The following is a 12,117-nucleotide window of genomic DNA, read 5'->3' as shown; positions in this document are numbered from 1 at the left end:
ATCCACTTGATTTAGTTGAAATAACACTTACAAAGTAATAAATGTTTAGTTTAAAAGGAGGTTAATGAGCAAAGTTTATTACTTACTGGAAAATCATTGAAATTGAAAGCCACATATATTTACATAAAGTATGTGGCATCTGAAATAAATCCAAAGAATTTTGTTATTAATTTCCTGTGTTGTTTACATGTGTTAGAGCTATGTTTATTCCAGAAGAATCACTCACCAGGAATGACAGAAATCAAAGTGCAAACAGGTTTATTTTTTTCCTTAACATATAAATAACAGCATCAGTTTTTAGTGTTAGATAGTGCAACCAACACTTTTCTTCAAATACATATAAAATAAATGAGAAAATAAAGAACTGTGCAGTCAGGTAACTTTTTTATAAAATAAAATAAAAAATAGTGCTTTTTTTCAATCTTGTAATTTTTCTATTAATTCCAAAAGATATTGAATACGTTGCTACAGGTTTTACAGTGTTTTACTGTATGTTTCATTAAGCAAATACTTATACAATGAAGTGATAATCGAGATCATAAAAACATTAAGTGTCCCATTATATTTTCTCACAAACCTCTGAATTAAAAAAATAAGTATAAAGTTACCTTAACAAATCAAAGGCTGTAGAGTTTATAAAGTTTCCTTTTAAAGTTGGAAGGGAACACAGATCACATTTTTATGGCAAGTTACTATATGTTAAAGCAATTTCTCATTTTTCACATTTGGTATGAAAATCATCCCGCATGTTTCTTAACCTCAGACCATCTCCTCTTAGTTTTGGCAAGGCTGTAGAAAGCGGTTGGCTTTCTCTAAACCAGCTATGAAGAAAATTATGAACGCTCTTTTCTTTGCTCCTAGCCCTGGCTCTTAAGTCCTTGTGTAGGCAGAATTCTTGGAGCAAATAGGAGCTTTGCTGTTGAGTAGATATGACTGTGCAGGGCTTGGTGCTTCCAGCTTTACGTACCACACCATTTTATTACTGCCTAGAAACACTGTTCACAGGCACAGAGTGATCATGCCAGGAGTGCCTGGGAAGCAGCTTGTTCGCAGCCGCTTCCTCATTCTCCATCATCTCATCTCTGCAATCCAGTTGTGGGCCTGGATAAAAAGAGGATAAGGAGTACGTGGGCTTTCCAAGAGTGTCTGTTGTAACCAGCTCTTCTTTGTTTATAGACACACACAGTCCAGTACTGAGACCTTCGAAAGAGAATCTTCTAACAAAATAAGTAGGTTATACTTATGTTTTGCTATGAAATATGGAGAATCGCTCTTCTTTTCATCATCTGCCAAGTGTTTCTGGGTTTGGATGTTGTCTTGCAACAGCCAAGATGCTCTAACAAGCTAAGGATCGAGTCCTCATGCCACCCATGTACTTGCTGACACTACAAGCAAGCAGCCCCTCTGCTACTGGGGGCTGGCCAAGCATGTTGCCTTCTGCACATGCCAGTCAGGCAGGGGGGCTGTGAACACACACCCTCCAGAAGACTTGAGAGCACGGCACTGCAGTCACTCCAGCGTTAAACTAGGATTTCCATCCCACCCGGAGTCCATACGTCAGAGCAACCTTCGCACTGAGGCGCAGGGGTCCGGGTTCCCCCTGGGGGCTGTGTGTGTCCCCCTGGAGCCGTCCTTGCAGTACCCTTCAGTAAAAGCGAACAGACTGTGAGTTTCCAGCCCGACTGCCCCCCAAACCCAGTTCTGCTGTGGGAGGTTTAACACTTACTTAATGAGGACTATGTGTGTGCATACATATGGATGTGTGTATATCTGTCTACACATACACACAATATAAATTAACTAAACATGTTACTAGGATACATCAGGAAAACCACATCCAAACAAAGAGTCCAATATGGAAAAATCTATTAAAAGATCCCAGAGTTTGAGCTTGTTATGTATGGGAATAAATATGATTACTGGTTACCAATCTTACATTTTGTTCTTTTCCTGCTGGCATTTATGAGGTGCTGTCCTTCTGGGGGTGAAGGGAAGATTTCAAATGACGGAGCAAATCTGACCTTCACAAATAATGTGATGCTCATAACTAAATTACTCACCTCTGGAAGACTTGTGAGTGAGGTTCATGGATAAAATGGAGTATGGGAACTAGCGCCAGCTTTTTTTTTTTTTTTTAAGTTGCAAAATGTCCGAGAGGCCTGAATGGGCTCCTGAGTGTAGAGCCTTTAGAAGAGTGGAGCAAAGGACCTTCACGCTCGAGGTGCCCAGAGGACTGGAGTGCCTTCACGTGAGTGTTGGTTCATTACTGAAAGACAAGGATAAGCATGGACTTTGAAGTCTCCTGTCTGTCACATCCTTCTTTAAAGCTACCCAGATAGCCTAAAGGTTTGTCCTTCTGCCCAGCTGCCACTGCATTTTGAATGCAAGGACACACAGACAGAGGACAGACACACTGCAGGTGACAGACTCAGTGCTGGTGTGCACCTGGCTGGGTTGCCAGGAAGGAGAAGCACCTGGAGATGCTCTTACGGCCCCAGGAGTGATGATGACTCTGTTTTTCAGGGGTTCTACCAAAGCCCTTCAGCAACCATGGACAGAGGTGTGGCAAATCAGCTGGCTGGCAAATACCCCTAGATCTATGAAGCAATGGCCTGGTGTTTGAATGCCCTCCTGCCTCCTGTAGTGCTTCCCCTGAGTCCTGCACCCTATGAATAATGATGCAAAGACAGAGAAGCCCCCACAGTGCCACAGCTGAACCCCTCAAAGCTGGTCATCTCTTGGATAGCAAGAACAGAGAGCTGGACAGTTAAAATAAATAAAGATATGTCTCAAAAATCAGGCTCTTGAGGGGTGTAATACAGGCTGGCAGCTCCATGTGGGGTGGCACCTGGTCCATCTCACATGCTTCAAATGACAGGATGGTGCAGGAGCCGTACAACCCAAGCTTTTCTGGGCAAAGCCGAATGTGCCGGCCCCGGATGCTTCCTGAAGTGCTGGGGTGTGTAACAAAATGCTAACTTAAATTGCACTGGTCATGTGACTAAAAGGCTCGGATTTGTGTCTAGCAATGATTTTCTAAACTGGAATTCCTCTTGGCTTGCTTTGAAGTCAGTAAGAAACCTCCCATTGGGTTTAATACAAACAGAATCAGCCTTCACTGAAGATTTTAGAGAGGCAGAGAAAAACATTTTTCCTGTTAAAAGATCTTCCTATTAGCACAGACACATAAAAGCCTTCTCAAAGCTATAATGTTAAATATTTTAATGTCCTGCCAAACCTCATCAATTCTCATTGTTTAACAAAAATGGCACAGACATTATGAGTTGCTAGCTATGGTATTTTCTGCATATTAAGATCAATAATATGCTTTACAAGGAAAAAAGGGTTGGTTAATGAGAAAAGCCTTTTAAAAGTCAAGACAATTCCAACTGTTATGAATGATTACAAATTGTGTGGTTAATTTTATGGGGGGTGGGATTGGGGGAGATTAAGGCCTTGGGCGCACGAACCATACTGCTGCATTTCCTCTTCCTTTCTTTACCAGAAACTGTACCTCCTCAGAAAACATCCCCTATTGATCAGCTGTGCGGATTCTAGGAAACGTCAGTGTGGCTGCCAGCATAACGAGCTATGATTTCCATTTCAGCACCATTGCTGGACTCTGAAAATATTTATTGGAATAAATTTCTTTGACAGGCTGTACTGACATGTACAGAAGGAAGACTTGGCTCAGACTGCTTTAAAATTACACTTTTTGGACCCTATGCTCTATTCCTTATTCAAGCAGAAGTGCCAATAGCCTCAGGAGCTTATAGGTGTGAGGGTTTTGGCCTTTGACTTCTTCCACATAAGCAACACAGATGCACTTCCCTGGGTCTCCAGCTGCAGTGTGCTCATGCCAGCTATATCCACTTAAGCAGCATCCTTCTATCCTGCATTGTGGTGGTGAAGAATAAATTTTTTCTATCAGAAACTAAATAAAAAATGCTCCTTTTTCTTTTCTTTTCTTTTCTTTTCTTTTCTTTTCTTTTCTTTTCTTTTCTTTTCTTTTCTTTTCTTTTCTTTTCTTTTCTTTTCTTTTCTTTTCTTTTCTTTTCTTTTCTTTTCTTTTCTTTTCTTTTCTTTTCTCTTCTCTTCTCTTCTCTTCTCTTCTCTTCTCTTCTCTTCTCTTCTCTTCTCTTTTCTCTTTTCTTTTCTTTTCTTTTCTTTTCTTTTCTTTTCTTTTCTTTTCTTTTCTTTTCTTTTCTTTTCTTTTCTTTTCTTTTCTTTTCTTTTCTTTTCTTTTCTTTTCTTTTCTTTTCTTTTCTTTTCTTTTCTTTTTTCTTTTTTCTTTTTCTTGCAAAAAGGTAACAATGGTGTGATGGTTAATTGGATGTTCCCAGAGGCCATGGGGGGCTCTTTTTCGTTCCTCTGCAAAGGTACATTGACATCTGGGTAGAAGCTGTTCCTACATTGTTACAGAAGAAGGGAGGAGGCAGGAGGCACAGAACCTCTAGTTGTGCTATGCAAACCAAAGCAGATTTGAAGAATCATATCATAGAATCACAGAATGGTTTGCATTGGAAGGAACCCTAAAGACCATCCATGCCATGGGCAGGGACACCTCCCACTAGACCAGGTTGCTCAAAGCCCCATCCAACCTGGCCAAGAATGGATCATCCACAGCTTCTCTGGGCAACCTGTTCTTCACCCCCCTGTGAGTGAAGAATTTTCCCCTAACATTTAATCTAAATCTCCCCTTTTTAATTTAAAAATTAAATTTTAATTTTTATCCCCTTGTCCTATCACTGGCTACCTGTGTAAAAAAGTCCCTCTTCATCCTTTTTATAAGACCCTTTTAAGTACTGAAAGGTTGCAATGAGGTCACTCCAGAGCCTTCTTTTCTCCAGGCTGGACATCCCCATCTCTCTCAGTATTTCTTCATAGTAGAGGTGCTCCAGCCCTCTGATCATCTTCATGGCCCTCCTCTGGACCTGCTGTAATAGCCTCACATCCTTCCTGTACTGAGGGCTCCAGACCTGGACACAGCACTCCAGGTGAGGCCTCATGAGGGCAGAGCAGAGGGAGACAATCACCTCCCTTACCCTGCTGGCTACTCCACTGGTGATGCAGCCCAGGATGCAGTTGGCCTTCTGCAGTGCAAGTACACACTGCTCCTCATGTTGAGCTTTTATTTCACCAGAATCCCCAAGCCATTCTCTCCAGGGCTGCTCTCAGTGAGTTCTTCTCCCAGTCTGTGCTCCTGTCTGGGATTGCCCCAGCCCAGGTGTAGCACTTTGCACTTGGATTCATTGAACCTCAGTAGGTTCACATGGGCTCACTTCTCAAGCTTGTTCAGGTCTCTTTGAATGGCATCCCCTCATTCTGTTGTATCAACTGAACCATTCAGCTTTGTGTCATCTGCAAACTTGCTGAGGGTGTACTTGACCCCTATGTCTGTGTTGTTGATAAAGATATTAAGCAGTACTGGTCCCAGAACAGACCTATGAGGGACACCACACATCACCAGCCTCCACCTGCACATAGAGCCATTGACGACAATTATCTATCTGTGGCCATCTAGCCAATTCCTTATCCACCAAAGAGTCCACCTTTCAAATCCTTATCTCTCCAATTTAGAGATCAGGATGTCATGCAGGACCATGTCAAAGGCCTTGCAGAAGTCCAGGTATATGACATCGGTCAGTCTTTCCTTGTCAACTAATGCAGTCACTCTGTCATAGAATGCTACCAGATTGGTCAGGCACAATTTGCCCTTGGTGAAACCATGCTGTCCATCTCAGATCACCTTCTTCTAATGCATGTGTCTTGACACTGCTTCCAGCAGGATCTGTTCCATGATCTTTCCAGACTCAGAGGTGGGGCTTACCAGTCTGTAGTTCTCCAGGTCCTCTTTTCTACCCTTGTTAAAAATGGGAGTGATGTTTCCCGTTTTCCAGTCACTCGGGACTTCATCCAACTGCCATGAGTTTTCAAATATGCTGGGGAGTCTTGGCAAGTCCCACAGACTTGTAGTTGCTTAGTTGCATCAAGTGGTCTCAGGCCTGTTCTTCACTTACAATGGGTGGGTCTTTGCTCCCCAAGACCCTGCCTAGAGGGTCAGGGACTAGAGAGGTGTGGGAAGCCTGACTAGCAGTGAAGCTTGAGGCAAAGAACTCATAGAGTACCTCAACCTTCTCCATGCCTGTAGTTACCAGTTTTCCCTTCTCATCCATCAGAGGGGGTATGCTCTCCTTGGCCTTTCTTTTCTGACCAATGCACCTGTAGCATCCTTTTCTGTTATTCTTTGCATCCCTTGCCAAGTTCAGTTCCATCCATGCCTTGGCTTTCCTGATCCCATCCCTGCACACCCAGACTACATGCCTGTGCTCTTCCCAGGCTGTGTGCCCCTTCTTCTACTGCCTGTGCATCTCCTTCTTGCACTTCAATTTGACCAGCAGGGCCTTGCTCAATCATGTTGGTTTCCTGCCTTCCCCACTTGATTTCCTACATATGGGGTAGAACTATTTGTTCTCCTACCCTTTGGTTGCCTGCTATCCCAGAAGCTACATGCTTCTGGGGCAGTGACAGGAGATGTGGCAGTTAACTCCCAAAAGCAGATGAAGGAGACAGACCTATTCCTGGACTTGAGTTGTGTATGATTAGTAGGCTGCTGTGCAAAATGGGGCTGCCTGCACTCTGTGCTGGCATTTTCCTTCCATGCTGCGGTACCACTATGCTTTGTGCAGAGCTTGCCTGTGTGAGTGTGTATTGCATGTGCACTGTCAGAGCAGGCTTCTTCAGAGGAGGAATGCTTTGTCTGTGAATCCGGATGGGATTAGGTGTGAGATACACACTTAGCCCTGTCAAGACCAAAAGGCTTCAGTGCATGTGCATAGCAGAACTTCAGGCATCTCAGAGACTTCCCTGGTGCCTGGGGGGTTACTTGGTAAAGCCACGATGATATGAAAAAGACAGTTTGCATTTAAACACCAGATTTCCACCTAATCCCCAGTGATGGCATGTTTGTGAGCTGGACTTGTGTCCCAGTTACGTAATAGCAGTTTTCTAGGTGTAGACGGTATGAAGTAGTGCAGTAATTCCTCTTAAATACTGCACCTTGGAACCGCCTCTGAATGTATGTTTTTCCCGAGACTCATTGTGGCAATGAGAAATGAATGCACACATATTATGTGCACTACATATTAATATGTAGTATTTACTGTAGTATACTGCAGTGTAAAAATGGGTGCACACACACATCCTGCTCTGTTTGTAATCTCCCCACACATCGCAGTGTGAGTGAATGAAAAGGAATCTAAAACATGATAGAAACAAACTGTAATTCTAATATACTACAAATTCCTGGTTCTATCCCAAATAAGAACTTCCTTTAATTTATTGCCTAAAATGCTTATGAAACTGTTTTCATGAATACTCATACAGAGTTAAATGGTCTTAATTTCATTTCTTGCCTCCCTTCCGCTCCCAGGCAGCCCAGAGCCTTAAAATGCCCTTCAGTTTCCCACTACAACCCACCTCAGATCGCATCATGCCTCCAGACCCTGGCAAATCACGGGGTGGTCACAAGCAGTGGTGAGGCAGGAGGGCCAAAATGGGGGAAGCAGTGGAAAATCCATCATGGCCTCAGACCCGAGGTAGCTGCATTTGGCTGCACAGTGAGTTGGCCAGTGAGGTAGACATGGAGCAGGTGAAGTATGGATTGTAAAGGCTGAGCTTGAGAGTGGATGTTGGATTGGTGCCCAGGTTGCACAGCAAAGTGGCAGAAGACGTGTTAAGTCTGCAGAGGCCCAAAAAGATAATTGAAAACACCCCTGGATGACAATGGCTATTTACTTGCAGCCAGTTGCTGCATCCCATGGAGGAAGAGAGGAACAGAGTGGCTCCCCGGGGCTGCCTTTGGGAGCTGTGACCAGGCACAGCCCATCCCATGGGTCTGTACATCCCCACTGCTTCTGCCTGGTCCCATGAAGGTCCCGGGGGCCGAGGGCTGACAAGGTGGGGGTGGGGGGGTGGGGGGGGCTGGAGAAAAACACCAGGAAACGCGTTTTGACAGAAAAGGCATGCGAGCCTCCCATGTGCGCTCCACATTGCCTATCGCGTGCCCTTTGATGTCGGGTTTCGTTCATGGGAAGGCGTGGGGCCGGATCCTCACCCGGGGACGGCCGGTGCCACCCTGCGCACCGCGCCGCAGCCACGGGCAGCCCGCCCCAGCACCGCTTCTGCAGCCCCCAGTGCACAAGGATATTTTATTCCCTTTTCTCTTTTCTTTTTCCCCACCCATTTTCTTTTTTTTTTTTTTTTCCCCTTTTTTCTTTCTCTTCTTTTTTTATTTTTTAACCTTATTTTTTCTTTTTTAAATTTATTATTATTATTATTATTATTATTATTATTATTATTATTATTATTATTATTATTATTATTATTATTATTATTATTGACTGCTACTGTCTAAGAGCTTTCCCCGTTCACCACCGCAAGCCCGCTCGTTTCCTCCTCGCCTGCCGCTCCTGGCCCCGTGTGAGGCGCAGCCCGGGGCCGAGCCGGCGGCGCGGCCCCGACGGGGCGGACAGCCGTGCCCTGCGGGGATCTGGCCTGCCCGCCCGCCTGGCCCCGTATCTGCCCCGAAACGCCATCCTCAGCTCCCCCAAGGGAAGGCAAAGCTCCTTAAAGCCCTCCGACTCACGGCGGGGATCTCGCAGCTCCCGGCTCCAGGCGCTCGGCAGCTCCCTCTGCCTTGCTGTTTGCCCGCTCTCGGCTCTTCGTGCAAGAAACTGATGGGAAAATATCAACAAATAGCCAAAATGACTGCGGTTTTCTTTTTCCCCGTTTTCTTTTATTGTTGTTGTTTTTTATTTATTTTTTTTACTCTCAGCTGAGTTACCGATTCAGGTTTGAAATCGCTGTTCTGGCATGTTATACATGAGGGATGGATGGATGCATTTATCCACATTTTTCGTATCCCGCAGCCTGCAGTTGTAGGAAAAAAAAAAAAAAAGAGAGAGGAAAAAAAAAAAGCGGGGAAATGCCTGTTCTTTCATATTTCTCAAGGTGTTTGAAAAATCTGGTCTGTGCCACGTGAATTTTGGAAACGCCGGTTTTGAGCTGACATCTTACTACTGGCGGCACAGGACTGTTTTGAAAAAGAGGTACGGATGAAAAGCAGCCCTCATCTCTCCGCAACACACGGGGAAAGGACTTCATCCCGGGGCTCCTTTGCTTACTTCCTACAGTAGTCCCTCTCCTTTTTAGTCCTTTTTTTTTTTTTTTTTTTGGAGGGGGCGGAGAGGGGATATCGAGATATGCCAATAACTCCAGGAGCCCCTTGCCTTCTGGGATAAGATTTATTTCTGCGGGGAAAAGCCGTACATCACATGCAATCAGCAAAGACACTCTCTCACTGCGTTCTCCGCCAAACTGCCGCGGACCCCCCGATCCTCCCGGCGTGCAGAAGCTCCCCAGGCTCGAAGCCATCTCGGTTTTCAGCTCGCTCGTTTCCCACTGCCCCGCTCTCCCCGAGCATGGGGCAGCAGCGCCGCAGTCCCCGCCGAGCGGCGGGCAAATCACGGCCCCTTTCTCGCGGGCCACATCCGGAGCGGGCCGGGGCCGCGGTGGCCGGAGCCTGCCGGGAATCGGGGGAGTCGGTCAGAGCTGCCAGCCCTGGGGGGGTCTGGCCAAGGAACGCTCTGTCATATCACACATCATAGCACATCACTTGTCCTATCCTGCCGTATTAAATACCGGAGTATTTCAATAAAACTTGTATGCGCGTCCATACATCCATGTTGATATGTGTTTATATGTACAGTATAATGTCGTTTGTTTATGTTTAATATGTAAAAGCATATCTAAATGTTCCCCAGTTTTTATTTGTTGAGGATCTTGGAGTTCATGACGCAAATGAAGGGAAACTGTAGGACTAATTCCCTGTTATTTAATAAGGTAACTAAAATAATGCAATGTATATTCGATTGTATTAATTTAGCATATATTAATGGTACATGCACAGGTATTTATACACACATATGCAGAGATGTACAGCCACTTATACACACGCACCCCCACGTGTTTCGCCGTGCACAGCCCGGGGCGCCTTTCCCCCCACGCTGAGCCCACGCGGAGCCGCCGTACACCCACAGAAGGACCTGAGAAGTGGGACAGATGTGCTGGGGGAGAAGGGGGTCGCTCCCACTCTGCTGCTCTCGGACCTGTGGGGAGGGCGCGATTAGGTTTTAAGAAACAACCCCTCCCCAAGCAGAGCTGCTGCCTGCGCAGGAAGGCACGAACAGAGGAACAGAGCCAGAACGGGAATAATAGATAGATGAAAGGATGAAATGAAAAAATATAAAATTAAATAAAAATAAAATAAAATAAAATAAAATAAAATAAAATAAAATAAAATAAAATAAAATAAAATAAAATAAAATAAAATAAATAAAATAAAATAAAATAAAATAAAATAAAATAAAATAAAATAAAATAAAATAAAATAAAATAAAATAAAATAAAATAAAATAAAATAAAAAGAAATACTTCGGAACAAAAAAAAAAAAGACACCATCTTTGTGCACACCACGAGTTTGATACTTTTCTCTCTCCTAGTGCTGCGGCTCTCCGCTGCGGGAGGAGTAGGGAAGCGGCGGCGGCGGGGGACGGGCAGGAGCGTAGGGGGGACTGGGGAGGGGGGACCGGGGAGGGTCACGCCGGCATCTGCAGCTCTCCGGTGCCGCCTGTTACCTGCCCGCGGCTGGCGGGGGGTTTGTGCCTGCGGACAGCAGGCGGTGACAGCTCTCGGCGGGTGACACCTTGTAATGAGGGCCTGCCGTTGCCACCCAGCTGCCGGCCCCTCCAGCGCTCGCTTCACATCCCCGTCCCCTCCCGGAGCATCCCTTCCCCAGGGTCCTCCTGGTTCTAGCCCCGGGGGTCTCTGTCCCGCGTGAATAATCGCCAGGACGTCCAAACCCTCCCTGTGCCGGGCAGGACACGTCCGACACCCGGCCCCAGGTCACACCGAGCAGGGCGGGATCCACCTGGTTCCTGTGCCCGCCCCAAAGTGGGTTTAGGGCGCTGCTGGGGCGCGGGCATCCTCCCTCCGCCTAGTGCATGTTGCTGATGGATTTACCTTCCCCGCCACAAGCTTTCGAGGGAAGCACGGGTGGAGCTGAGGGGTGATGCTTCCGATCAATCCCTTTAGCCCACCCCAAGGGAGAGCCCCATCCTCCGGGGGATGCTCCTTCGGTCCGGCATGGCCCCAAAACCAGGTGAGGCAGAGCCAGCCCCAAAATCAGCCAGTTTGGCTGGGGCGGCGGTTGGCAGGTTGGCAAAGAAGTGGCAAGAGAAGTCCCCCAGAATTTCCCCGGTGGGCTTCAGTGGGAAAACGGGCAGCAAATGTGCCCTCCAGGCTCTGCCTTTCAACGTGGGTGAAGGTCGGCCACCGTCGCGGTGAGATGAGGGAAGGAGCGGTCCTCTCCCTGCCCTCGGCCTTGAGGAGAGAGCGATCAGGCTGGGGGCACACCAAGGGCGAGGACCGTCTGAAAGGTGCCAGACGCCGAGAACTGCCCCCTCTCCCCCGTCTGGGCTCCCGAAAAAGTAATAAATAAATAAATAAAAATAAAATCAATTAGAAAGGGGATCTACCGACTGCAGGCAAGGTCTCACCTGCTTTCTATTCCCCCCTCCGCCCCCTGGGAACTCTCTCCGCCGCCGGCCTCACGGAGGGGCTGGCTGCGGCCCCCCCAGCCGAGCCGCCGGGGGGCTGCCGTCTGCCATACCCCCATGGAGCTGGGGCGGCTCCGGCTGCGTCCCCCGGCGCTTCCCGAAAAGGTATCCCGGGAATCCTTCCCCTAGAAAGGCAGCAGGCCGGAGGAGTTAGCCCAGGCTCGAAGCATCCGAGGAATTTCGAGTAGGGAAGCGAGCCCCTGCCCGGCGCTGCAGCCCCGCCGGCCCCCGGGGGGCGAGAGGCGCAGCCCCCGTCGGGGCGTACCTTCAGGCATGGAAGCGTTTAGCGGTTTCGGCGGCATTAACTCCTAACAGGGTGTGAAAAGTATTGGGGATTGAAAAAGCTGTGGGAAAGTGGAGGCTTTCCAAGTCAGCCAGCCTGGAGCTTTCCTCCCCTCTGCAGGCAGACACCTTGCGCTGCTCCTGCCGCTGGGACCG

The 12,117-nt window shown here is 47.1% G+C and overlaps 1 long non-coding RNA gene across 3 annotated transcripts in view; it reads right to left on the bottom strand.

The window, feature by feature from the left end:
* Window positions 1–241: 241 nt before the first annotated feature.
* The window catches only part of LOC140002439 (uncharacterized), a 20,927-nt gene continuing 9,051 nt past the window's right edge, over window positions 242–12,117 (bottom strand). Inside the window, exons 3-8 of one of the 3 annotated variants that reach the window (XR_011809012.1) lie at window positions 11,620–12,117; window positions 10,021–10,169; window positions 8,648–8,735; window positions 7,480–7,741; window positions 2,061–2,266; window positions 242–1,643 (exon numbers count right to left, since the gene is read on the bottom strand). The exon at window positions 11,620–12,117 is cut by the window's right edge and continues 531 nt beyond it. This is a non-coding gene — a long non-coding RNA (uncharacterized lncRNA). The remainder of the gene's footprint in view (window positions 1,644–2,060; window positions 2,267–7,479; window positions 7,742–8,647; window positions 8,736–10,020; window positions 10,170–11,619) is intronic. The other 2 variants (XR_011809013.1, XR_011809011.1) reach the window with 2 other exon arrangements.

The sequence above is a fragment of the Anas platyrhynchos genome, chromosome 4 (assembly GCF_047663525.1).
Source record: "Anas platyrhynchos isolate ZD024472 breed Pekin duck chromosome 4, IASCAAS_PekinDuck_T2T, whole genome shotgun sequence".
NCBI classification, from domain to species: Eukaryota; Metazoa; Chordata; class Aves; order Anseriformes; family Anatidae; genus Anas; species Anas platyrhynchos.
This window is presented reverse-complemented; position numbering and strand designations above follow the sequence as displayed.